We start from the raw sequence: 26,591 nt of genomic DNA, 5'->3' as shown, positions 1-26,591 counted from the left end.
TGCTTTTTATAGAAAACTCTGGCCACTGCTATTATGCTTTACATTACTGCAATTTATCACAAATACAGTGGCATAAAAGAGTATCTATTCGTTATCTCACAGTCCTGTAAGTCAGAAATACAGACACACTTCACTAGGTTCTATTATCAGGCTCTTACATGGCTAAAATCAAGGTGTTGGCCAGCCTGGGCTTTTATCTGGAGGCTCTGGAACTCTTCTTCCAGGGCAATTCTGCTTGTGAGTAGATTCAATCCCTTGCAGCTGTAGGCTGAGGTTTCCGTTTCTTTGTTGGCCACCAAATGGGGGCCTCTCTCAGGTCCTATAGCTGCCTGCATTCCTTCTCATGTGGCCTGCTTTCAGCCAGCTATTAGTGCAGTGAATCCTTCTCCTGCATGAAATCCCTTTGACTTCCTCTTCTGCCATCAGCTGAAGAAAGAGCTCTGTCTTTATGGCTTCCTGTGATTATATCAGACCTACCCAGATAATATCTGTATCTTAGGGTCACATGACATAAGCATGGGTGTGATACTTCACCACATTCACAGGTTCTGGGGATCAAGTGGGAAATATTTGGGGAACATTTAAAAGAGTCTGCTTATCACATTTATTTAATTGCATTCTTTTTAACAACTAGAATACTTAATGAATTTATTTATATGACTGGCTTACACATTGCCCTGTATTCTGATGTATTTCTTTTATGGAGACATGTTTCCAATAAAAGATAAGAGGCTCCTAAGCACATAAATATAGTATTTTCATTCCTTCATTGGCATTATGTTAGAAGCTAAAGATATAAAGATGAAAAGTATTGTCAGGAATGGGTCTAATGGAACAATATTCTGAAGAACTAGAACAAGTATAGACAAATTTGAAGAATGTAAAAAACATGAAATCCAATGATATGGACATAAGACTTATTTGGATAATTTAAAGGCTGTGTGACCTAAGGATAAGAATCCTTAACATTGAATTACTTTGAGTCATTTCTGAATAAATTCAAAATTTATTCAGCAAATAACAATTATGTGCTACAATGAAGAGAAAAACTATTAGTCTACTTACCCAAAGGGGTTTTTGAGGGTGAAATGAAATAATTTAGGTCAAACTGTTTATAAAGCTGTGAAATGCTATTCAAATATGTATTAATAAAGTTATTAGTACAGGTTCCTATTTGCTATCTATTATGTTTACATCATCAAGGAGAGTGCCAATCATATAATGCATGCTCAATGAAAGGAAGGATCCTATCATCAATAAGAATATATGTGCATTACATTTTATTCCTCTTTTAATTATCACAATTTTCTATAGGAGGACAAAATAATTTCCTGTGTCACTTCTTTATTCACCCATCTTATACTTGGTTTGCTGTAAAGGGATGTAGTTTTACATTTTCTTAACTGCTTCCTGATAAGGAAACCTTCCTGGTAGGAGAGGTGATTCAAGGTCTGACAAAAAAGGCAGATGAAACAACACCTCTCATGAGAAATGGCTGCTCTTGTCATAATCAGCTAATTAAGTTCCCTGTAGCAGCTAAAAATCAACTAAAAATGGATTAAAGTCTTAAACCTAGGACCTGAAACCATAAAACTCCTAAAGAAAACACAGAGAAAAAGCTCCTTGATATTGATCTTGGCAATAAAATCAGAAGCACAAGCCACAAAAATAAAAACAGACAAATGGAACTACATCAAACTAAACAACTTCTGCAAAGCAAAGGAAAACAATCAACAAAAGGAAAAGGCAACCTAAAGAGTGAAAGAAAATATTTGCAAACCATATCATTAACCATAACAAGGGGCTAACATCCAAAATATGAAAGAAACTCATACAACTCAATGGTGAAAAACATAACCTGATTAAACAACGGGCAAAAGACTTGGATAGACATTTTCCCAGAGAAGACGTGCAAATGGCCAATAGACAGATGAAAGATGCTCAACATTGCTAATCACCAGGGCAATGCAAATCAAAACCACAATGAGATATGACCTCACACCTGTTAGGTTTTGTCTATTGATGTGGCTTGGCTCTGTGTCCCCAACAAAATCTACCTTGAATTGTGATCCCAATAATCGCCACATGTCAAGGGTGGGACTAGGTGGAAGAGAAGAGCCTGCAAGTGGGTGACAATTCCCTCCACATCTGCAACTCATAGGGGTTCCATATTCTCATTCTAGGTTGCACTTGGCTTTCAGCAATTTACTGAACATTTTACCTGATTCTTCCCAGCTTTTATGATATTCTGGGTCTGCCCTAGGTAAGCCAGTGTTCACATCCCATCTGATCAAGGTGGCCTTACTATTCTCCTCAGCTTGACAAAACTTTAGATTGCTTTCTTCTTGACTCTGGGCCTCTGACCTCTCTTTTCTTAGGACATTTACTCTAAATTACTTGTAATTGTAAATTATTTTTCTGTCTCTTTGAAGTGTAACATTTTTTTAAAGCCTATTGCCAGTTTTACAACCCAGGAATATATTTCTCAAGGACCTGGGAGCCCTCCCTTTGAATAATAATCATCAAGGAAGATAGTAGCACTCCTAACTCCCAGCCTGGGTGGGAGGGTGGGGAGTAACTTCAGTGGATGCCATGTTTCAAGTTGCAAACTACCTTCTATTAGAAGGATTTGAGAAGTTAGTGTTTCCTTCAGATGAAATCAATTAGTAAACATGATAGCCTATGACTTTTCTACTTGCTTATTCCAACACTTAGAAACCCTCCTGTCCTCTATTTCAGTGAAGTTGAGTTTGGGCTTTGACTTTGATTCTCTTCTGTTGTAATAGCCTCAATTACAGTCTTCCTTCTCTTTTTAACATTGTCTGCTGCAGTTTTTTGGTTTGACAATGTCTTTTTAGAAGGTCCAGTCTTTCTTTGGATTTTAGGCCAGTTGGTTGCTCTGCAAACCTCAGCTCTTTGATTGGTACAGAAAAGGTTATTATTTGACAAATTTTCCTGATCTTTGTTGTTGTTGTCATGGTGGAAATGATACTCTTTCTAGCTTCCTGCACCTTAAGAGGTGACTTAACCAAAAGAAGACTTTTTATTTTCATCAAATCCTTTTTTGTTTTTAACTTAACATATGTTCTACAATCTAGGCAATGCATTCAAATATTAAAACATATAACATTTATAAATAAATAAATGTAATTATATTAGGGATTCATCATCAATTAAATGAATGCTTAAAAAGGAAGCAAAATCCAAAGTAGTATAATCATTGGAAAATACATCAGAGAAGTTTATTCAGCCACACTTTGGGAAATTTATCAGTAAAAGTCTATTTTCATTGTCTTATTGATATACTGTAATTGTACTCACAGAAGAAACAAATGAAGAACTTGATGTAATGTCTGAAATGTTTTCTTTCAGACATTGTGTAACAGGAACCATGAGAGTAGAAAAGTTGACAATATGAGCCTCCTTGTTGTCCTGGATTTCTGCCCAGAAGCATTTAAGTCCAGAGTTGCATGGATCTGAGATAAGAAAATTGATTAACATTCACGGAGGATGAAAATAGGCTCAAATTTTAAAAATTAACTTAAAAAATAAAAAAATAACATGATAAAGAAAAGTCAAAATAGTTTTAAAATATTGGAAATGGAAGACAGGCAAAGATGCAATAATTTTCGTATTACTGGAGTCTCTGAAGAAGAAAAACAAAACAATGGACCAGAGACCATATTTTGAACTCTGAGCCAAACCAGAAGTATATAAAGACATTGAGAAGGCTTTCAAGGCACCAGGGAAAATTAGACCACAATAATTATCCCTGAAACATATTCTAGTAGAACTGTTACAGTTCAAAGACAAAGACAAATTTATCAAGACCTTCAGAAAAATAATTTACAAATGCCAAAGGATATTGGCATTAGAATTTTCAAAACCAACACAGAAAGCAAGGCAACAATGGAGCAGAATTCTTTAAGCTACTTTTTAACAGCTTTATGGAGATATTTGATGTAAAATGCAAATATTTAAAGTGTACAATTGGATAACTTTTTTGTTTTTCTTTTTAATTTATTTTTGAAATGGGGGTTGCTATGTTGTTCAGGTTGGCTTTGAATTCTGGGGCTTGAGATATCATCCCACCTCAGACTCCTAACTAGTTAGAACCATAGGTGTGTGCCTCAGTGCCCAGCTCAGTTTGATAACTTTTGACATATGTAGACACTCCTAAATCCATTGAAAGAGTCAGGATAATGAACATATTCATAACTGCCCTGAGTATTGTCCCATGCCTCTGCATTTCTCCTTCGAGCTCTTCTCCTCTCTTCAGCAAGCAACCATTGATCTGCTCTTTGTCAATTATATTTGCATTTTATAGAATTATATATAAAGGGACCATGTAATATGAACTTTATCTGCTTTCATTTATTTCTTTTGGTTGCTGACTTGAATATATTATATAAAATACCACAATTGTTTATTAGTTAAAAAATTGTATGATATATAATATTTGTACATTTTAATGGGGTACATGTGATATTTTGTTACATGCATAGAATGGGTAACAACTAACTTAGGTCTTTAGAGTATCCATCACCTCAAGTATTTATCATTACCATGTATTGAGAACATTTCAAGTTCTCTCTTGTAGCTATTTTGAAATATACAATACATTGTTTACTATAGTTATCCTACTTTGCCATTGTACATTTGAATGCTGTACATTTGCCATTGTACTTATTCCTTTCTTCTAATTGTATGTTTGGAACCATTAACTAAACTCTCTTCTTCTCCACTCCCCCACCCACCCTGGCCCACCACACAGACACACACATACACACACACACACACACACACACAAACACACACATTTTTCCCAACTTCTGGAAACTGTCATTCGACTCACTACCTCCATAAGATCAGTATTTTAGCTCCCATATACAAATGAGAACATATGATACTTGTTTTTATGTTCCTGGATTATTTCACCTAACATAATGATCTCCAGTTCCATTTATATTGCTTCAAATTACAAGATTTCTTTCTTTCTTATGGCTAAAACTCTTCCATTGGCAAACACTTTGGTTAATTTTATATCTTTGCTATTGTGAATAGTGCTGTGATAAACATGAGAATGTAAGTATGTCTTTGATTTCTTTTCCTTTGGATTAATACCCAGTAGTGGGATTGTTGGGTCTTATGATGGTTCTATTTTAAGTATTTTGAGAAATCTCCATACTGTTTTCCATAATGGCTGTACAAATTTACATTTCCACCAACAGTGAATAAGCATCCCCTTTTTTCAGATCTTCATCAGCATTTCCAATTTTCTGTCTTTTTAATAATAGCCATTTTAACTGAGGTAAGATGATATCTCATTGTGGTTTTGATTTTCATTTTCCTAATGAATAGCAATGTTGTGCATTTTTCTTTTCATATACCTGTTGGCCATTTTTATGTCTTTTGAGAAATGTCTATTCATGTCCTTTGCCCATGTCCGCTTTTAAATGAGATTATTTGTTTCTGTTTTAATGTTGAGTGGTTTGAGTTCCTCATGCATTATATACATAAGTTCTTTGTTGAATGAATAGTTTGCAAATATTTTCTCTTATCCAACAGGTTATCTCTTTATTCTATTGTTTCTTTCGCTGTGCAGAAGATTCTTAGTTTAATATAGTTTCATTTGTCTATATTTGTTTTTGTTGCCTGTGCTTTTGAGGTCTTAGCCATAAAATCTTTTCCTAGGCCAATGTCCTGTGGTGTTTCCCCTGTTTTCTTCTAGTAGTTTTATCATTTCTGATCTCATGTTTAGGTCTTTAATCCATTTTGAGCTGATTTTTGTATACAGGAAGAAATAGGGATCTAGTTTTATTCTTCTACTTATGGATATGCAGCTTTCCCAGAATCATTTATTGAAAATGTTCTTTCCCCAGTGCAAGTCTTTAGTGCCTTTGTTGAAAATCAGTTGGCTCTAAATACTGGTTGTATTTCTGGTGTCTCTATTTTGCTCCATTGGCCTATGACTCTGTTCTTGCACCAGCACTGTGCTGTTTTGGTTAAAATTTCCTTGTACCATATTTTGAAGTCAGGTAGTGCGCTGCCCCTCAGGATTGCTTTGACTATTCCAGGTCATTTGTGGTTTCACACAAATTTTAGAATTATTCTGTCTATTCTGTAAAAATGTCCGTGGCATTTTCTGTGAAAAATGTCATTAGTTTTTTGATAGGGATTGTGCTGAATTTGTAGATTGTTTGGGCAGTATGACTTTTTTTTTTTTTTTTTTTTGAGATGGAGTCTCGCCCTGTCACCCAGGCTGGAGTGCAGTGCGTGATCTCGGCTCACTGCAAGCTCCACCTCCCAGGTTCAGGCCATTTTCCTGCCTCAGCCTCCTGAGTAGCTGGGACTACAGGCGCCCACCACCACACCCAGCTAATTTTTTGTATTTTTAGTAGAGACAAGGTTTCACCATGTTAGCCAGGATGGTCTCAATCTCCTGATCTCGTGATCTGCCTGCCTCGGCCTCCCAAAGTGCTGACATTACAGGCGTGAGCCACCACACCTGGCCAAGTATGGCCATTTTAACAGTATTAATTCTTCCCATCCAGGAGCATGGAATGCCTTTCCATTGGTTTGCATCCTCTTCAATTTCTTTCATCAGCAGATCATAGTTTTCCTTGTAGAGATCTTTTATCTCCTTGGTTACATTTATTCAAGATATTTTATTTTATTTTATTTTATTTTATTTTATTTCATTTTATTTGTGTAGCTATTATAAATGAGAATGCCTTCTTGATTTCTTTTTTAGCGATTTCATTATTGGTGTATAGAAATGCTACTGAAATGTGTTTTGATTTTGTATCCTGCCACTAAAGCAGGATATTTTCTTAACTCCTTCGTGGGACTTTCAATAGGGGGTGCCTAATTTACTCAGCCTACGCCTGTCTACCCCTCATGGGAGGGAGCATGCAAGCAAGTGCCGGAACTGAAGTGAATGCTTTTGGGCACAGGAAGGAGCAAGCTCCACTTACTTGGCTCACCACATTCAACTCCTTGTGGAAGGGGTAAGTAGGCGAGCAAGTACGGCATCCAGCTGGCCACTTCTGGGCACTGGCAGGAGCAAACTCCATGTTGGCCCTGTGGCAGCATCCAGGCAGGGGTGCCTGTGACCCCCAAAACCCCAATGGTCGTGTTACAATGTTCTTTCAGTTCTGCCATCCATGGATGGCTTAAGTGTTAACAGCTCAATGGGCCCTTTGCCTTTTTGTGTGAAGCAGCTGCTCTCCTCCAGCCAGAGTAAAGGGTCAGTGTGGCAGCCTTTTGTATCTGCACTCGTGGCTCCCAAGCTTTTGCCCAGAATCCAGGTAAAATGAGGTTGCACGAATGAACTGAAGGATGGTAAATGAGGAGGATTTTACTGCTGACGAAAGTCACCGTCAGAGGGAAGGGGAAAGGGATAGGGCAGGTAGGTAATCTTTCCCTGAGTTCTGGCCTTCTCCAGCCAATTCTTCTTTAAAGTTACACCATCACGCTGTCCTTTTGAAGTCAAGCCACTTTGACATTCTGCTGTAGTCCCATCTACTGGCCGAGTCTGGGGTTTTTATAGGCATGGGATGGAGCAGGGCAGAGCCCTGGGTGGTTTAGAAAAAGGCAACATTTGAGTGAGTAAACAGGGATATAAGTTCTCACTTTGGCCAGCAATTTCAGGTTTTTCAGCTTGAGGGTGGGGTTTCAGTGGGGACCTGCCCTTTGCCGGCTAGAATTTCTCTGCCCAGTGTCCCTATCACCACCTTACTGAATTCATCAGATCTGAGAATTTTTTTGGTGGAGTCTTTAGATTTTTCTAAATATAAGAGCTCACCATCTGCAAAGAGGAACAATTTGACTTTCTTTTTTCCAATTTAGATGCCTTTTACCTCTTTCTCTTGTCTGATGTTTTCTGGCTAGTACCTATAGTACTATGTTGAATATGAATGGTAAAAGTGGGCATCCTTATCTTGTTCTAGTTTTTAGAAAAAAGACTTTTTGTTTTTCTCCATTCAGTGTTTGGCCTTTATTGTGGTGAGGCAGGCTCCTTCTACGCCTATTTTGTCGAAAGTTTTTTGTTATAAAGTAATGTTCAAGTTTATCAAATGCTTTTTATGTGTGTGTTTTTGGTCCTTCATCTGTTGATGTGACATATAACATTTATTTATTTGTATATGTTGAAGCATCCTATCATCCCTGGAATAAATCTTACTTGATCATGGTGTATTATCTTTTTGATGTGTTGTTGGATTTGATTTGCTACTATTTTGTTGAGTTTTTTCATCAGTGTTCATCAGGGATATTGACCTGTGTTTCTGTTGTTGTTGTGTCCTTGCTGGTTTTTATATCAACAAAATACTGGACTCACAGAGTGAGTTAGGGAGAATTCTCTCTTTTCCAACTTGTTGAAATAGTTTAGAGAGAATTAGTGTTAGTTCTTCTTTACAAGTTTTGTAGAATTCAGCAGTGAAGACATCTGGTCTTGAGCTTCTCCTTGTTAGGAGGCTTTTTATTAGCGATTCCATCTCACTGCTCATTACTGGTCCATTCAGGTTTTTGTATTTCTTCCTGATTCAATCCTGGTAGGTTGTATGTGTCCAGGAATTTATCCATTTCCTCTAAGATTTACAGTTTATTGGTATATAGTTATTCATTATCTCTCTGATGATCATTTGTATTTCTGTGGTGTCAGTTGCAATGTCTCCTTTTTTTGTTTCTGATTTTGTTTACTTGGGTCTTCTCTTTTTCTGATTAGTCTAGCTAGTTACTAACTGATTTTGTTTATCTTTTTTTAAAAAATAGCATTTCATGTTGTTGATCATTGTATTTTTTTGTCTCTATTATTTTAGTTCCATTCTGATCTTTATTATTTATTTTCTTCTACTAATTTTGGGTTTGGTCTGTTTATGTTTTTCTAGTTTCTTGAGGTACATCATCACATTTTTAAATTTTGAAATAATTCTGTTTTTCTTTTAATGTACACATTTATTGCTGTGAAATTTTCTCTTAACAATGATTTTGCTGTATATTACAGGTTTGGGTATGTTATGTATCAATTTTCATTTATTCTAAACTTTTTTTATTTTCTTCTTGATTTCTTCATTGAACAAAGTTCATTCAGGAACATGTTGTTTAATTTCCATGTGTTTGTACATTTTCCAATGTTGTACTCATTACTGATGCTTAATTTTACTATATTGTGTTCTGAGGAGGTGCTTCATATGATTTCAGTTTTTAAACATTTGTTGAGACTTGTGTTGTGTTCTAACAAATGATATATCCTGGAGAATGTTCTGTGTGCTGATGAGAAGAATGTGTATATTGCAGCCGTTAGATAAAATATTCTGTAGATCTCTGTTAGGTCCATTTGAACTAAAGTGCAGTTCAAATCCTATTTTTTGTTGTTAATTTTTTGTCTCAGCGATCTATCTGTTTAGAGTGAGGTGTTGAGGTCCCCAATTATTATTATATTGGAGTCTATCTCTCTCTTTAGATCTAATAATATTTGATTTATGTATCTGTATGCTCCAGTGTTAAGTGCATATATATTTAGGATTATTATAACCTCTTGTTGAACAGATCCTTCTTTTCATTTTATAATGACCATATTTGACTCTTTTTACAGTTTTTATTTTTTACTTGAAGCCTGCTTTATCTGCTACAAGTATAGCTACTCCTGCTTATTTTTTATTTCCATTTACATGGAATACATTTTTGAATCCCTTAGCTTTTTAGTTTATATGTCTTTACAGCTGAGGTTAGTTCCTTGTAGGCAGCATGTAGTTGGGTCATGTTTTAAAAAATCCATTCAGCCAGTTTATATGTATTAAGTGGAAATTTAAAACAATTTTCATTCAAGGTAATATGTATGAGGATTTATTTCCATCATTTTGCTAATTGTTTTCTGGTTGTTTTGTGTAATCTTTGTTCCTTTATTTCTCTCTTACTGTTTATCATTGCAGTTTGATGGTTCTTTCATGGAAGCATTTGTGTCCTTTCTCTTTCTTATTTGTCTGTTTGTTCTGCTTGTGACTTTTATACTTTTGTGTGTTTTCATGATGGTAGATATCATCCTTTCACTTCCAGATGTAGGACTCCTTTAAGCATTTCTTATACGGTTAGTCTAGCAGTAATGAATTCCCTCAGTTTTCCTTCTCTGGACAAAACTTTATTTCTCCTTCACTTAGGAAGAATAACTTTGCTGGGTATAGTAATGTTTACTAATGGTTTTTTTTCTTTCAGCACTTCGAATATATCATCCCATTCTTTCCTACTTTGTGAATTATCTGCTGAGAATCTTGCCGTAAGTCTGATGGAGATTCTCTTACACGTGACTGGATATCTGTCTCTCTTGCTATTTTTAGGATTATCTCTTTGTTTTTGACTTCTGACAGTTTGACTATAGTGGGCTGGGAGAATAACTTTTTATTATATCTACTTGGAAATTTTTGAGTTTCTTGTATTTGGATATCTAAATATTTTGTTAGAATTGATCATTTTAAAGCTATTATTTTGTTAAATAATTTGTTAAATTATCAAAATCATTTTCTATAACTTTGGCCTTCTCTACATTTTCTGGAACCCCCCGATATTCAAATATTTGGCCATTTTATAGTATCTTATATGTCACATACGCTTTGTTTATTCTCTTTTACTTTCGTCTGACTAGGGTATTTCCTAAGACTTGCCTTCAGGTTATAAAATTATCTCTTCCATTTGGTCATCTATCATTGAGGCTTTCAATGTATCATTACACACATTGTATTCTTCCAGAATTTCTGTCATATATATATAGATAGATATATGGTGAATTTCTCACTTACATCCTGATTTTTTCTGATTTATGTGTATTGTTTATTTATGTTCTTTTGTATCGCATTTTCTTTAATATTCTTATTTTGAATTTTTTCTATATTTAAAATTTTTTTCTGTATTTTTTGTATATTTTATAAGTTTATTTTTATTTGAAATCTGTTGCTGGATAATTATTGTGTTACTTTACATGTTCTTTTCTTCAAACTTTTTAATGTTTCTTGTGTTTTTATTTTGATATCTGAACATCTGGTGTGAGAGTTGCTTCTTCCAACTTTTTTGGATTAGCTTTTGTAGGGGAGGGCTTTTTCCTAAATTTGGTTGGGTTTGGTTAGGTAGGGCATTTTGGCTTTTATTCTGGGTATGTGCTGTAGTATAGTCTCTGTATATGGTTTTTTTTTGGCTATAAACATGTTTGTTTTGTGATGTATTTTTGGTTTGGGCTGTGATTATTAGTGCAAGACTGTGTGTGTAGATGCCTGGTGGGGCAGTCTTCAGGCCCCATTGGTGGCAGTGGTGGACCACACCTGCCTGTTCTTTGGCCAGTCGGTGGCATATGTGATTATCGCTGTTAACATGTCCAAGGGGGCTGATTCTGAGACCTTCAGGCACCTTGCTCAGGTACCAGCAGTGTCAGCAGAGGGTCAGGCAGGTGAGAGAATCATTGTGTTCCGGGAAAGCATGTGTGGTGTGAAGAATGACTACTGCAGTGGGAGGACAACCATTATGCAGGACAAGCAGAGGATAATCCCTGAAGTGGGCATGCACTCGTGTTAGTGGTAGCTGAAGTGAACTGGGCAGGCCAATCCATGGAACCCTGGGTTGTGCTTGTAGATAGGTACCAGCTGTGATGGTAGCAGTAGCTTTGATGGGCTTGTCCTCAGGCTCTCAGTAGGAATGCACAGATATTAGCAGCAGTGGACAAGGTGGGATAATCCCCAGCTCTCCATTGGCATATTTGGGCACTGGAGGGGCAGTGACAGGTTGGGTAGGCCTGTTCTTAGGCCCCTCAATTCTGTGCATGGGCACAGGCTATAGTGGACTAGGCAGAGTGATCTCCAGTGCCCCAGCAGAGTGCTTAGGTGACAGCAGCAGTGGTCATGAGGATCAGCAGGAGCCCATCCTCAGCACAAGTGCAAGTGTGCTGCAGCCCTGCTGCTGGTGGGAGCAAGGTTGCTCTCTGTGGCAGCTGTCATAGGCAGGCATCTCTTAGGCTTTGGGGAACATGTGCTTTGGCTCCCAGTGGCAGCAGCTGAGAGAGCCAGTTCTCATGGTGTGTGCAGGTATGTGGTGGCCCTGCTGCTGGGAAGCTTGAGGTCACTGCCAGTAACACCTGTTTTGGTCCCTGGCAGCAGCAGCAGCAGCTGCTATGGCTATGGATGGGGAGAGCCTGTGCTTAAGGTTTGTGCAAGTCTGCTACTGGCGGGGAGGGATCACTGACAGTGGCACATGTTTTGGCCCCCAGTGGTGGCTGCAACTGTGGCCACAGGTAGGGAGAGCCTGTGCTCAAGGCTCATGCCAGTGTGGTGCAGCAGTGCTACCGGGGGTGGGTTAGGGTGGGGGTGGGATTGCTGCCAGTGGCAGCAGTCCAAATCAGCCCAATTTCAGGCCCTGAAAGCATGCTTTGGCTCCCTCAGTCCAGGGTGCAATCTCCCCAGTGTACTGCACAACCTAATCCCTTGGGTGCAGAATACTGTGTGTGCTAGAGTGCCAGAGATTCTGTCTCTTTGCCGGGTCCAACTGGCATGACTGAAACCCTCTGAGTAAAGGCAGGGGGATATTAATGTAGAGCCGGGGATATGGAATATGGAATTGCAGGGGCTGCTGAGCCCCAGGATGTAGTCTGGTGGGGCCGGGCTCTCAAAATGGTGCCATGCTTCAGCTGCTTAGGACTTGGGGTGTGTGTGGGACCCAGCGTGAGCTCCCTGTAAGGAGCAATGCCATTGCACAGTCTCCAGGCAGCTTCCTATCTTGGTATCAGGGACTGTGAGGGTCAATGGGCCCTCCTGTGGTTAGGGTTGCAAGAGTCTGTAGTGGGAACGTGGAGCACTAAGGATCTCCCACTTATCCTTTCTCCACCCTGAGGATTCTCTCCCAGCTTCTAGCTGCTCCTGGCCAAGCCATCTGCCTTGCTTACTTCCGAATTATTTATATTATGCCTGTTTTTAAATCTTTGCTTGGTAATTCTGTCATTTCTGTCATCTAGAATAACATCTGTTGGCTGTTTTTTTTCCTAGAGTGAGATCACTTTTTTCCTCAGTATGATGAGTGAATTTCAATTGAAACCTGGATATTTGGAGTATAATGTTATGATATCTCAATCTTTCTCTCAACCTTCTGTTTTCACTGGTCCTTTTTAATACTGATCCAGCAGGGGAAGGAAAGGCCACACTGCCTTGTGACTGCCAGGTGGTGGTAGAAAAATCCAGGTCACTACTCTGTGTATTTTGACTACCAAAAGGGAGGGGGCTCCTCGTTACTGCTAGATGCAGGTGGGATTTTAGATGAACCAGTAGGTCTTCACTGATACCTCTATGACTGGCAGGTGTAGGAGTGCCCCATTACGGCTCTCTCCATGGCCTCCACTGACACTATAGAGTGGGGAGCAGCCTCCTTAGTGCTAGGCAGTGAAGAAAGGGTTGACTCTCTACCAGGCTTCCTCCTACATCTCCCCTGTGGGGATGGGGTGGGTGCTCCATTACTGGAAGGTGGGGTGAAATTCCTGGCTTTCCTGTGGTCTTTGCTGATACCTCGGGTGGGATGGGACTCTTTACTACTAGCCAGGATGAAAGTCCTGGATCCCTACTGGCCTTCTTTGCCACCACCTCATTGGAAGGTTTGGGATGTAATATCTTGTAGCCACGTGAGGGCCTGTGGTTAAGCTCTTTACTTGGTCTTTGCTGGTAGGGTAGTGTCACATGTTTTTCTGAGGTATTTGGTTAGAGGAGAGTAGTTATTGTCTAAAACTGTTCTGTCTTGCTAGATTGTCACTTTCCTGGTACTTTGGCTAAAGTAAGCAGGCTTTTGGCAGGGCACAAAAAAGGGTACTTTTACTTTCTGCAAACATTGGAAGTTCTGGGTTGCCAACTTTTGAGATATATGACACAAAAAAACACAACTAAACTAAACAAACAACTCATCATCATGACATTCCTGAAACTGCAAGGTCACTAGTCATTCTCCCTGTTCCTTTTTACCCTTCAAAGTCTTCATGTTTGTTTTATATACAATATCCAGGATTTCCCATTATGATTAGCAGAAATAATAAGAAAAATATATCTACTCCATCTTCCCCAAAGCAGAAGTTTTGGAGCAGAATTAAAAAAAAAAATTAATGAAAGAATGTGTGAACCAAAGAATTTATATCCAACCGAGTATGCTTCCACCCTTTACTACACATGCCTTTCGTCTCATTCAATGTATTTTTAATCACAGACATTGCAGTTATCATCTCTACAAGGTTGATTTAGATATTTTATGTCTTCCATGTCTTTACTAAAGATATTCCAGTTTTTCTCTTCCTTTTCGAACATAGGAAATACAGTTATAAGAACTCTTTTGTGTCTGCAGCTCCCAATTCTTTCATTTGTGTCAGTTCGTGGTCACTTTTGATTTATCTTCCTACTTATAATGGGAAGCATTTTCATATTTCTTTTCATGGTTGGTAATTTTTCTTGGATTCTAACAATAGTCAAATATATATTTTAGATGCTGGATGTTTTCATATTTTTATAAATGTTAATGGGTTTTGTTCTAAGTCATTCAAATTTATTTTGAAAAAGTTTGATCTTTCAGGGTCTTTTTATGTGATCTTTTTTGTTATGTGGCATTAGAGCAGCCTTTGGTCTAGGTTAATTATTTCTTTCCTGAGGCAAAAATTATCCTGCTTTCTCTAACTCATCTCCTGTGAGTGATAAGGATTTTTGTTCTGCCTAGTAAGAAGAGGCAATAATCCTAGTCCTTTCTACACTTCAGAGATTTTTAAAATCCTTTTGAGTGATTCTTTCCACATTTTTAAATACACATACACATGCACTGACTTTAATCCACTAACTTCTCAGGGGGAATCCTCTGTAGAACTCTGTTAGTTTTCTCTATGCAACATTTTCCTTGCCAGTACTCTACCCTACAAACCATATATCATTACAGGAAGTTGCATGAAGAACATAAGAAAATTTTATGTATGATTTTGCAACTTTTATGAGACTAAAGTTATTTTACAATAAAAAGTTTAAACATTTTTAAAAGTATGTAAACTCACAAATATTTTGAGCAAAGCATGGACAAGACCTATACTTATCGAAATTATAAAATACTGCTAAGAGGAATTAAAAAAGAGTTACATCATCAAAGACATATACCCTGTTTAAGGATAAAGAATGACTCCATATAACTATGACTGTAATTATTCCAAAATTTATCAGTCAGTTCTACAAAAGTCCATGCAAAATTCCAATGTGGTTTCTAAAATTAATATAGAACATTTTTTAAAAATATATATTTTTTATTTAAACTACAGTTCAACTTCACTAGGCAGTGAGTAACATAGAAGCATGTAGCAGTTAGATGACTTGGGTGAAGCCTACATCTTATTATCTACATGAGGATAATTACAAATGAGTAATAATAAACTTAAATTCAAGGGAATTTTATTTCATTGTACATTATAAACTGTATAATTAGGTAAAGTTGTTTCTCTCCTCAAAAAATCTTATTTTTTGGCCTTTCAGAGTAATTGAAATTTATTGTTTTGGATTAAGGCATTATATTTTGAGAAGTTCTCAATTAAAAAAAAATTGTAGGGAAATATATTCTTACCAATACCCTAATCTTTGTTTAATTGCACAGGTTAGAATTGATTAGGCTGGCTGGCTGGCTTTCTTTCTTTCTTTCATTCTTTCTTTCTTTCTTCTTTCTTTCTCTCCTTTCCTTCCTTCCTTCTTCCCTTCCCTCCTTCTCTCCCTCCTTTTTCTCTTCCTTTCCTTTCCATTCCCTTCCCTTTCCTCTTTTCTTTCTTTCTTTTTCTTCTTTCTCTCTCTCTCTCTCTTTCTTTCTTTCTTTTTCTTTCTCTTTCTTTCTCCTTCCTTCCTTCTTTTGTAGTAAGAACACTTAATATGGGATCTACCCTCTTAACACATTTTTAAGTATAAAATACAGTATTATTAACTATAGGAACAATGTTCTACATCAGATTTCTAGAGCTTATTCTCCTTGTATAACTGAAACTTTATGCTCTGAGAAACAACTCCCCATTCCGCATTCTCCTGCCCTCAAGCCCTTGGAAAGTATTATTATACTCCCGGTTTCTATGGGTTTTCCTATATTAGATACCTCATATAAGTGAAACCATGCAGCATTTGTCCTTCTGTGACTGGCTTAATTTCACTTAGCATAATGTCTCCCAGATACATCCATGTTGTCACATAAGTCAGAATTTTCAAAAGGCTGAATAATAATATATTGTGTGTGAATTTCACATGTTTCTTATTCATTTATGTGTCAATGGACATTTAAATTGTTTTGATATCTTGACTATTGTAAATAATGCTGTAATGAACATGGTAGTGCATACATCTCTTCAAGGTAGACTAAGCAATCTTGAGAAAGAAGGCTGGAGGCATCACGTCTCCTGACTTTAAAATATATTACAAAATGTTAGTCATTAAAACACTACGATACTGTTTAATAGGTATAAAAATAGATACAAAAATGAAGGGACATATAGAGAACCCATAAATAAACCCATGCATATATAGTCAACTGATCTTCAATAAGAGTGCCCAGAATACGCAAAGGAAAAAGAACATTCTCCAACAAACAGTAATGTGAAAACTGGATATCCACTGCAAAATAATGAAATTGAACCATTATTGTATACTATACACAAAAATCTACCCAAAATGGATTGAAGATTTAGACATAAGTCCTGGAACTGTAAGCTTCTAGGAGAAAACATAAAAAGAAAACTTCATGACTTTGGGCTTGGCAATGATTTCTGGAATACAACACCAAAAGCACAAGCAACAATAGCAAAATTAGACAAACAGAATAGACAGACATATAGCCAAGAAATTTATAAAAAGATGCTCAACATCACTAGTCATCGGAGAAATGCAAATCAAAATCACAATGAAATATCACCTTACATCATTAGGATGGGCCACCAAAAAAAAGGGGGCAATAAGTGTTGGGAGAATCTGGAGAAATGAGAACTCTTGTATATTATTGATGGGATGTAAAATAGTGCAGCAACTCTGGAAAACGGTATATCAGCTCCTCAAAAATTAAAAATAAAATTACTATATTGTTTAGGAATTCCATTTCTGGTTATCTATTCAAAAGAATTGGAACTCAACATTATTTTTTTATAAAAATTTATAACCTTATTCTAAATGTATATGGAAAAGTCAAGTACCTAAATTAGCTACTAAAATTTTGAAGACAGAAAAATAAAAACATATTTTATCTGAGTCTAATATTTACTTCAAAGCTACAGAAACCAAAACATTTTGGTATTGGTGTGAGGTCAGACATAGCGATCCATAAAATAGAATATTAAGCCCAGAAATAATTGGACACATTAATTGATGTTCTTCAAATCAATTGTACCATAAATCAAAGGTACCATAATTCAATAAGGAAAGGAAAATCTTTTGAAAAAAATATGCTGGAACACCCGTATATCAATATAAAAAGTAAATGAATCACAACTTTAATCTCACATCAAATAAAAATTAACTTGACATAGATGGTAGTCCTAAACATAAGCAAATTAATAACACTTTCAGAAGAGAAATACAGAAAATATTAATAATATTGATGCAAGCAAAAATGTCTTAGATAGAACATAATAAGCATGAACAATAAAAGAAAAAACTAATTGGACCTCACTAAAATTAAAACATTTTTCTCACAATAGGCATCATTAAGAACATAAAAATCTAAGCCACAAACTGGGAAAAAATAATTGGCAATACATATATGAAAAAGAGTTTGTATCCACAAGATATAAAGAATTCTTATAATTCTGTAATAATAAGACAATTAATAAAATATGAGTAAAATGTTCAAGCAGATTTTTTTTTTGAATTGGGGGTCTCACTCTGTCACCCAGGCCAGAGTGCAGTGGCACGATGTTGACTCACTGAAACCTCCGCCTCCCAGACTCAAGTGATCCTCCCGCCTCAGCCTCCCAAGAAGCTAGGAACACAGGCAACACACCCGGCTACTTTTTGTATTTTTGGTAGAGGAGGGGTTTCACCATGTTGCCTAGGCTGGTCTTGAACTCCTGAGCTTAAGCTATCCTCCCGCCTCAGCCTCCCAAAGTGCTAGGATTACAGGTGTGAGCCACTGTACCTTGTTGCAGATATTTCTCTATGGAAGATATACAAATAGCTAAATGCATAAAAACATGCCAATTTTTTTAATTCAAGGTCATGCAAAGTAAATTCATGATGAGATAATACTACACAACAATAAGAATGGCTAAATTAAGACCAAAAACTCCAACTACTAAAATGGAGATGGGATAGCTGAAAGTCTTGTACATTCCTGGTGGAAATATAAAATGGTATCCTTAGTTTAGAGAATATTTAGCAGCTTCTTAAAAAGTTAAACATGCACTTACCATATGACCTAGCAATCCCATGACTGGATAGTTACCCTCGAAGAAATCAAAACCTATAACCACACAAAATATTAACTATTAAATAAAAGAATTATTCATAACTGTTAAAAATTGGAAACAATCCAAATGTTCATCAACACATGAATACATCATGGGATAATCATACAACAGGATAATTCTCAGGGGTAGAGAAGAATAAACTGTGCATGACTGTGCCATAACAGAATTAATTACAAAAACTTTGTATGAGGAGAAAGCAGCCAAATCAAAAAAAAGTTCATGCTGTTTGATTTCATTTATATAAAACCTTAGACCATGCAAAACTATTGCATAGTAACAGAAAGAAGACCAGCTTTTGCCTGAAGTGAGGATGGGAGGGATTATTTACAAAAGATCTAAGAGGACATTCCAGGCTTATGTAAATGTTGATTGGGGTAGTTATATGAGTAATATATTTACAAAAACTTTTGTAACTATGTGCTTAAAATGGGGAGATTTATTATTGCATGCAAATTATACCACAATAAAGTTGACTAAAAATCACAGCACCCTTCTCTGATTTGTGCAGTGGGTAATTAGGGAAAGACTTCTACCTATTGAATCCTCCCTCCATGGCCAGAGTAGTGATATCCATATTTGCCAGTGGTAGTTACCTGATATCATTAAAATAAAATTCTCATAACAGTAGACAATGATAGAGAACCTCATTTTTTCAGGTTCAGTTTAATCACCAACTTCTGAATGTCATGTTTGATTATCCCACATGCCTGCACACAAGGATGCTGAAATAAAAAAATCTAAAAAAAATCCTGAACTTACATGAGTTAGTACTATGCGATACTCCTAATAAAAAGCTGAGGAACACTTTGAAAGCGCATAATCTCTCATAAAAAAAGTATTCAAGGGTCATCCAGTGTAGTTTATGTTTCATTGAGATATACTGATAGATGATGGGACAAAGCAAGCATTTTAAAGTACCTATTATATTCTAGACATTGCTGAGCTACAAAGATGAATCAAACAAAAGCTACACCGCAAGAAACTGTAAATATAAAGGAGGAATCAGACATGCACAAAAGTAATTCTAAGGCAAGTGCTTTCCTGCAAAGACATGGTAATAAAGAAGTATCTCAGGAAGCAGCACATTTACGAGGCCGACAAAATTTTAACAGCCATCCTGAAAAGGCACACTTGGCAGACAAATTAACATGTTAAAAAGACACCATCAATCTAAGCTTTTTTAAAACCATAAAATAAAGAGCATTCTCTATGTTAGCATTGGCAAATGTATCCTTCCAGTTGAAGCTCAAATAGCATATGGAATTATCTAAAGCATTCAGTTTAAAATTAGCACTGAAACAGTCCTGAATGCTCAAATAACCAGCCTCATCTGAGCTATGAAAGAGTAATTTAGCTGTGCCTAAGGGGCAATATGTTTCATAAAACCCTTATCTTTTTTTAATGATATAAAGCAACTAGTCTGAAAGGGTTTTGCCTTAAAGGCCTCTTAAAGTCTGCAGCAAAATAACCTAAAATGACCATATCTTCTATTAAACATACCGTGCTGCTATCGTAAGAGTGAGCTTCAGTACAGTGTTTACTAAGATTGCAAAGTCTAAGAGCTGCTAACTACTCTAGAAACTGGCTAATCTGATCTCAAATGAGGACATTAGAAGGGGAATATAGAGCTCTTTCAATAATGGAAATAATTCCTTATCTGACAAGTTTCCTGTCTTCCTAGGTTGCAGATTCTACACAGTGGAACACCTCCGTTTTCTCACAAGCCAAATTTAGCTCATTTCTTTAAGGTTCAGTTTAATCATCAACTTCTGAATGTCATCTTTGATTACTCCAGGAAAAGGAGAAATCTTCCTTTGAATCTCCCTAGCACTTTGTATTCCTCCATTTTTAATTAAATCACTACATTCCACACTTCATAGTTACAATGTATGTCATCTCATTCTATTGTATTTCAAGTTCTCTGACTCAAGTGTATGTCTTATACACATTGGTAAATTGGTATCTTCAAGCATCTGATATTGTGCCTAATGAAGAATAAATGAGAAAATAATTAAAGTAATATAGCAACTACAAAAAGTCTATTCATGAGAACTGGGTTCGATTTAAAAGTTGAATTCGTATAATTTCATTTGAAAGCAAAATTTATTCCTACTAAAAGGATAAAAGTATCTCTTGGAATTCCTAAAAACTTCTGTCCTTATATTGTGCCTTCAGGAACACACACCAAAAAGGTTTGAAATAAAAAGATGAAGGAAGAAAACAGTGAGAAAAAGAGAAGGTAAAAACTAAAAAACAAAACACTGGTAGCCAGTGGGTGACAGAGCATGTTTTAATACATGTAAAGTGACTGAGATGATTGACAATTACATTATAAACTTGGCAATGTGAATGTGTGTAAGTTCTTTTATACAAATGCTCTGCTCTTACTGAATTATACATTCATGCAAGATCTGAACTAACAAAGCCACCTCTTTTTTGTAGGGGAATATGTGGGGGAATTTCCTTGAACAGTGTGACGCTTATTTTTTTCTTTCACTAGAAAGACCAGGCATGTTTCTCAGTCAGATAGTAGGCAAAGGAAAAAGATAGTGATTTAGATAGATTGAGCTGCACACATCTAAGAAGAGTATGATATAACTTAATTAAAAGTTCTCAGTGGCCAGAGAGGGTCTCTCAGATACCCTTTAAGAGAAAGTGCTCTAAGGAGCATAGTTGATTGACAGTCCCACTGCCATACCCCTGGATCCACCTGGATGCAAACATGAAAGCCATGCTCCTCAGATTTCTTCTAACCAATGACTGGGCACAGTTGTGGTAGTAGCTGGGCCATTTTTGCCTGAGTAGTCAACTTTTGCTTGAGGATTCCTTTTAGCCCAGCTGAGACAGTGCTGTGCCGAGGTTTGAGAGGCTGAGAAGAGCTCAAGCCTTCCTTTCCCTTTTGTTTCACTAGTGTCAGATCTGTGTCATTTTCTGAAGCCTCTAACTGCCTACTCCTGCTCCATTCCCCTTTATGATTTGCGGGCATTTCCTTCAATAAAGCTTTCAAACTTCTAATTTCCTGTTTGGCTTCTGCTTCTTAACAGGCCTGAATTGAATGAAAAAGATATCCCTTTATATTTATTTGCCCCACAAGTAGAGACTCAGATTTAATCCATTCATGTGGTTATAGTTGGGATTTTCCCCAGGCCTCATGTTCTAACTTGTGATCCCCTGAAAGGGGCTTTCTTCCGTGTAGTGTCTAGAGCACTGATTTTCAAATACCGTTTTGAGGATTATTCTCAAGCATGAGGTATCTTTTTAAAAAATACGTGGCTCAACCCAAGCTCATGAATTATTTACAAAGTATAAAAAGCAAACAATTAAAAATCCACAAGAATATATATTTTAACTTGCTTTTCTAGGTTAATTTGATAAATAACCATGTGTATGAGGTTTCTATTGCTGCATAACAAATTATCACATACTTGGTGGCTTATAAAAACACATTCTCCTACACTTTTTCTGGGTCAGGAATCCATGCACAACTTAACCGGTTTTTCTGCTCAGGGTCTCACAAGGATGCACTCAAGGCATTAGCTGGGCTGCACTGGTGTCTGAACGCTCAAACTGAGGAGACTCTGCTTCCAAAATCATTCAGATTGTTGGCAGAATTTATTTCCGCAGAGTAGTCTACTGAGATACCCAACATTTTGCTGACTGCCTGCTAGAGACCACGTTCAGGTCTGTAGTAGCTGCCCCCAGTTCCCTAAGATGTACCTCTCTTCACAGGTCACAACATAGTGCCTACTTTATCAAGGCCATAAGAGAATCTATTTTTCTAGTCTGCTAAGATAGCACCTTATATGACAAAACACAATCACAGGAGAGATATCCCATCACTTTTGCCACATATTACACAAAACAAGTTGGAAGCAAGTTATGGATCCCATCCACAATCAAGGGAAGGGAATTACATAAGGGCTTGGATGATTGTGAACCATCTTAGGGCATTTTACTACACTGGGTTTGGGAATCGTCAGCCTAGAAGATGAGAATATTGCTTATCTCAAAAAGTAGAACGAGCCAGACCTTATTACATCGTGGTATTAAGAACTATGCATCATCCTTCTCTTCAATTTTCAAGGTAAGATGCTATTCTGCCAGATCTAAAGAGGACTATGAAGCATCTGAGTGATATTCAGACAACCTTACTTTTCACTAATTCTGTATCGGGTAAGAATTTTCTTTATAGCCCAGTGAGTAAACAAAAGGAAAACATATTTCAGACCTATACATGTTTCTACAGCAGAATAGGACAGAAGTCAAAGGAAAACACTTCCTCTGAACTGAATTCACTTAAAAATGCATAAGAAAAGTTTAGAAGGCAGTTAAGCCCAATTGTGAATAACTTTGCTTCTAACGTATGATGGATTAGAATTTGAACACCTGACTCAACAATTACCAATTACGTGACTTTGAATTACTTAATTAATTTCTCTTACTCTTTCTTTCCTAGTCTATAATTGGGATAAGAGAAGCCATGTTAAGGAATGGTTATAAAGATTCAATTTCATAATGCATAAAAAGACACAGCTCATTAGTATAGATTAAATATTGGCTATTATACTTCAAAGTAATATTGATCATGGTTATGGTCATGAGCAAATTCATGGGATAAGTGACTCTGTGGAAAATAAAGTGGAATAGTTTGGTATAAGTTAAAACCGCAGGTAAGAAAAAATTTTGTCAAACAAGAGAAACGAGTAATTAGATGGTAGTCTCAAAAAATCCATAATTCAAAAGAAAAGAATAAAATTTAAAAAATAAGAAAAACATAAATAATATATTACATAAGTATTTATATGCATTTGGTTTATTAGCTTTTTTTTTTTTTTTCCAGACAGGGTTTTGCCCTGTTGTCCAATCTGGAATGCAGTGGCACAAACAGCTCACTGTAACCTGGAATTCCTGGGCTCAAGCAATCCTTCCAACTCAGCCTCCCAGTAGCTAGGATAACAGGTGTGCACCACCACACCTGGCTAATTTTTAAAATTTTTGTAGAGATGAGGCTTCCAAAGATCTGGGATTACAGGCTTGAGCCACTGCACCCAGCCTGCTTATTAACTTTAAAAATAAAAATTTTAAAAAGCCCTTAGACTTCTTATTCACAACCTAAATATTAGAGACTATTAATGTAATATATAAAATATATTGAGGGAAAGAGGCCATAACTCAAAATTATCTACTCAACTAACTTGTTGCTCTGAAAAAGTTAAAAGACTTTTTGTATATGCAAGGTCTAGAAAAACATATTGCTTAGGTTTATTATTCCTGAAAGAAAAACATATTGCTTAGGTTTATTATTCCTGAAAGAAAAACATATTGCTTAGGTTTATTATTCCTGAAAGAAAAACATATTGCTTAGGCTTATTATTCCTGAAAGAATATTCAAATATGACCCAAATAAGTAAGATGTGGTTTCAAATAAATAAGCAAAAAAGTGTGAAAAATAAAGAGAAGGGAAAGGCTTTTGTGTTTAATGAACTAGGTGAAAGAATAGAGATAATATCAAGCCTCTGAGCCCAAGCTAAGCCATCATATCCCCTGTGACCTGCAGGTACACATCCAGATGGCCAGTTCCTTTCTTAACTGATGACATTCCACCACAAAAGAAGTGAAAATGGCCTGTTCCTGCCTTAACTGATGACATTATCTTGTGAAATTCCTTCTCCAGACTCATCCTGGCTGAAAAGCTCCCCTACCGAGCACCTTGTGACCCCCACTCCTGCCCACCAGAGAACAACCCCCCTTTGACTGTAATTTTCCTTTACCTACCCAAATCCTATAAAACAGCCCCACCCCTATCCCCCTTTGCTGACTCTCTTTTCGGACTCAGCCCGCCTGCACCCAGGTGAAATAAACAGCCTTGTTGCTCACACAAAGCCCGTTTGGTGGTCTCTTCACATGCGGTCATGTGACGCGCATGAAAGATATGTCTAAATAAATGCTGAAAATGTCATCACAATAGGTGAAGCAATTAGATTATACATATAGACTTATTTTTCTTTTTAATTCTAGGAATTATAACCTTAGATTTTTGACTAATTAAAGTCAATTGATTTGTGAAACAAATCATCTCCCTGATATTATAAAAATGTATCATACTTATTTTTCTGATTAAGCAATTAGGTAAGCATTAGTTGAAGTGTATGCTGAACAAATCTTTACCTATATATAAGTATATACAATATGTATATATAAACTGGCATAAGAAGAAATAAGCATAGTAAATAAGAAACTGTATGGAACTGAATCATATTCCATGAAAAGTCATTTTTAAATTTTGTGCTACAAAAAACATAATTTGTTTATGTGGCTTAAAACAGCATGATGTAAGGTTAAAAATGAAAGCAGAAACAAATATATCAAAGAAAAACAAGCAAGTAACAGTGATTATTAATATAAACATATACAATTCAAAGGAGAAAAGCAAACAAAACGACATAAAATTTTATGGTAAAGAAACAATCATTTAAAATAAAACCAAAATAAGCTTTGATATAACCAATAAGATGGTATCAGAACAAAGAGAGATACACTAAAAGAATCACTTTTAAAATAACTACATTTGGCACCATGAAAAATATTTTTTAAATAATAAAATGAGAATTTATTCAGAATATATTTTCTAATTTAAATTGAATAGTACTAGGCTAATTTAAATTAAATTAAATTACATAATAATTTAAAAAATACTTTCAACTGCTTGAATATTCAAAAGTGTTCTCTTACATAAATATTGGATCCAGGTGGAATTTCAATATAGTGTAAGTCAATATTTAAGATTAAAGACAAACAGAATAAAGTTAATTGAATTTGAAAGATAAATTTATAAGCCTAAATGTTTTTCTTCTTTAAAAATAAAGAAATGTTTAAGCTTAATAAATCAAATAAAATAATTAAACTAAGCTGAAAAATGCAGTATTCAAAAAATATAGATATTTTTAAAAAGTAAACAATATTAGAAAATTCAGTCAAGAAAAAGTAGAAATGAACTTTTTCAAGAAAAAGAAGCTAACTCTAGGAATATAGTCAACTTGTATAAATATATACTATACAAGAAATTAATGTTAATGACAATTTTTTTAAAAAGTAATGGCTTTCAAAAATGTAAATTATTAAAGAAAAAGAAAAGATAAATTTGCTTTAAAATAATTAAAAATGACAATGAAAGCTTTACCAATGAATGTGGAGAAGATGATTTATCTTAGGTAATAAAATATTTCAGCTAAGATTTAATGAAAGTAGTGTGACCCTGTGGATAATTAGATTACAATTGAGAAATAATGTTCAGTCCTTTAAAATGTTTACCAGGACTATATAATGACATTAAAATGTTTATAGAGTCAAGTAAAAAAGTTGAATAAGAGATTTCAAAACTCATATTCTTACACTATCTGTAAAATTCAAAAGTTTATCATAAACCTTAAAGATTAAAAATAATGCCCAAATATTACTAGTAACTATACTTGCATGATAGAATTATCAGCAGGTTTGTAAGAAAATCTTTTAAAGTATTTTCTCAATATTCTTTGTTACATTTGTTATAAATATTATTCTAATTCCAACGCTTACAGCATTAAAAGCAAAAACAAAACAAAACCCCACATTCTTCCAGCTTTTCTTCTAATAAGGGAGATAAACATGTGTGTGTATGCATGTGTGTCTTGAGGCACTGACAAGTGCTATGATGAAAAACAAAGTTGGGATACAAAGCGATGGGAAGGTGCCACAATAGACACATTGTAGGGATTTGGTCAGGGTGGTGGATGGAATTGTAAAATAAATACAAACCTTCTTGGAAGGCTGGAAGGTTTTTGCAAAAGCCTCAGGATAGAGTTATGGCTGAAGGCAGCCTAATCCTCTTTGAGGTACAGCAAGGGTAATTAACACGGGAATGTAGAGGAGTCTATCTAAATAGCTTGTTTACTCATTTGGTCCTAAGACTAACCTTTGACCATCAGCAGGTGCATGATTGCTCTCTACTGGGGGGTCAGCAACAGTAATTACCTTCTAGTAGCGTTTCCTTGAGACCTTTGTCATTTAATATGTGCTGAATAAATGCTGGCAGGGCCAGGGGCTCGAGGCTGCCACTGCAACTCTTTACAGCAACTTCCTT

This window comes from Pongo abelii, chromosome 2, assembly GCF_028885655.2.
Source record: "Pongo abelii isolate AG06213 chromosome 2, NHGRI_mPonAbe1-v2.0_pri, whole genome shotgun sequence".
In the NCBI taxonomy this organism is placed as follows: domain Eukaryota; kingdom Metazoa; phylum Chordata; class Mammalia; order Primates; family Hominidae; genus Pongo; species Pongo abelii.
This window is presented reverse-complemented; position numbering follows the sequence as displayed.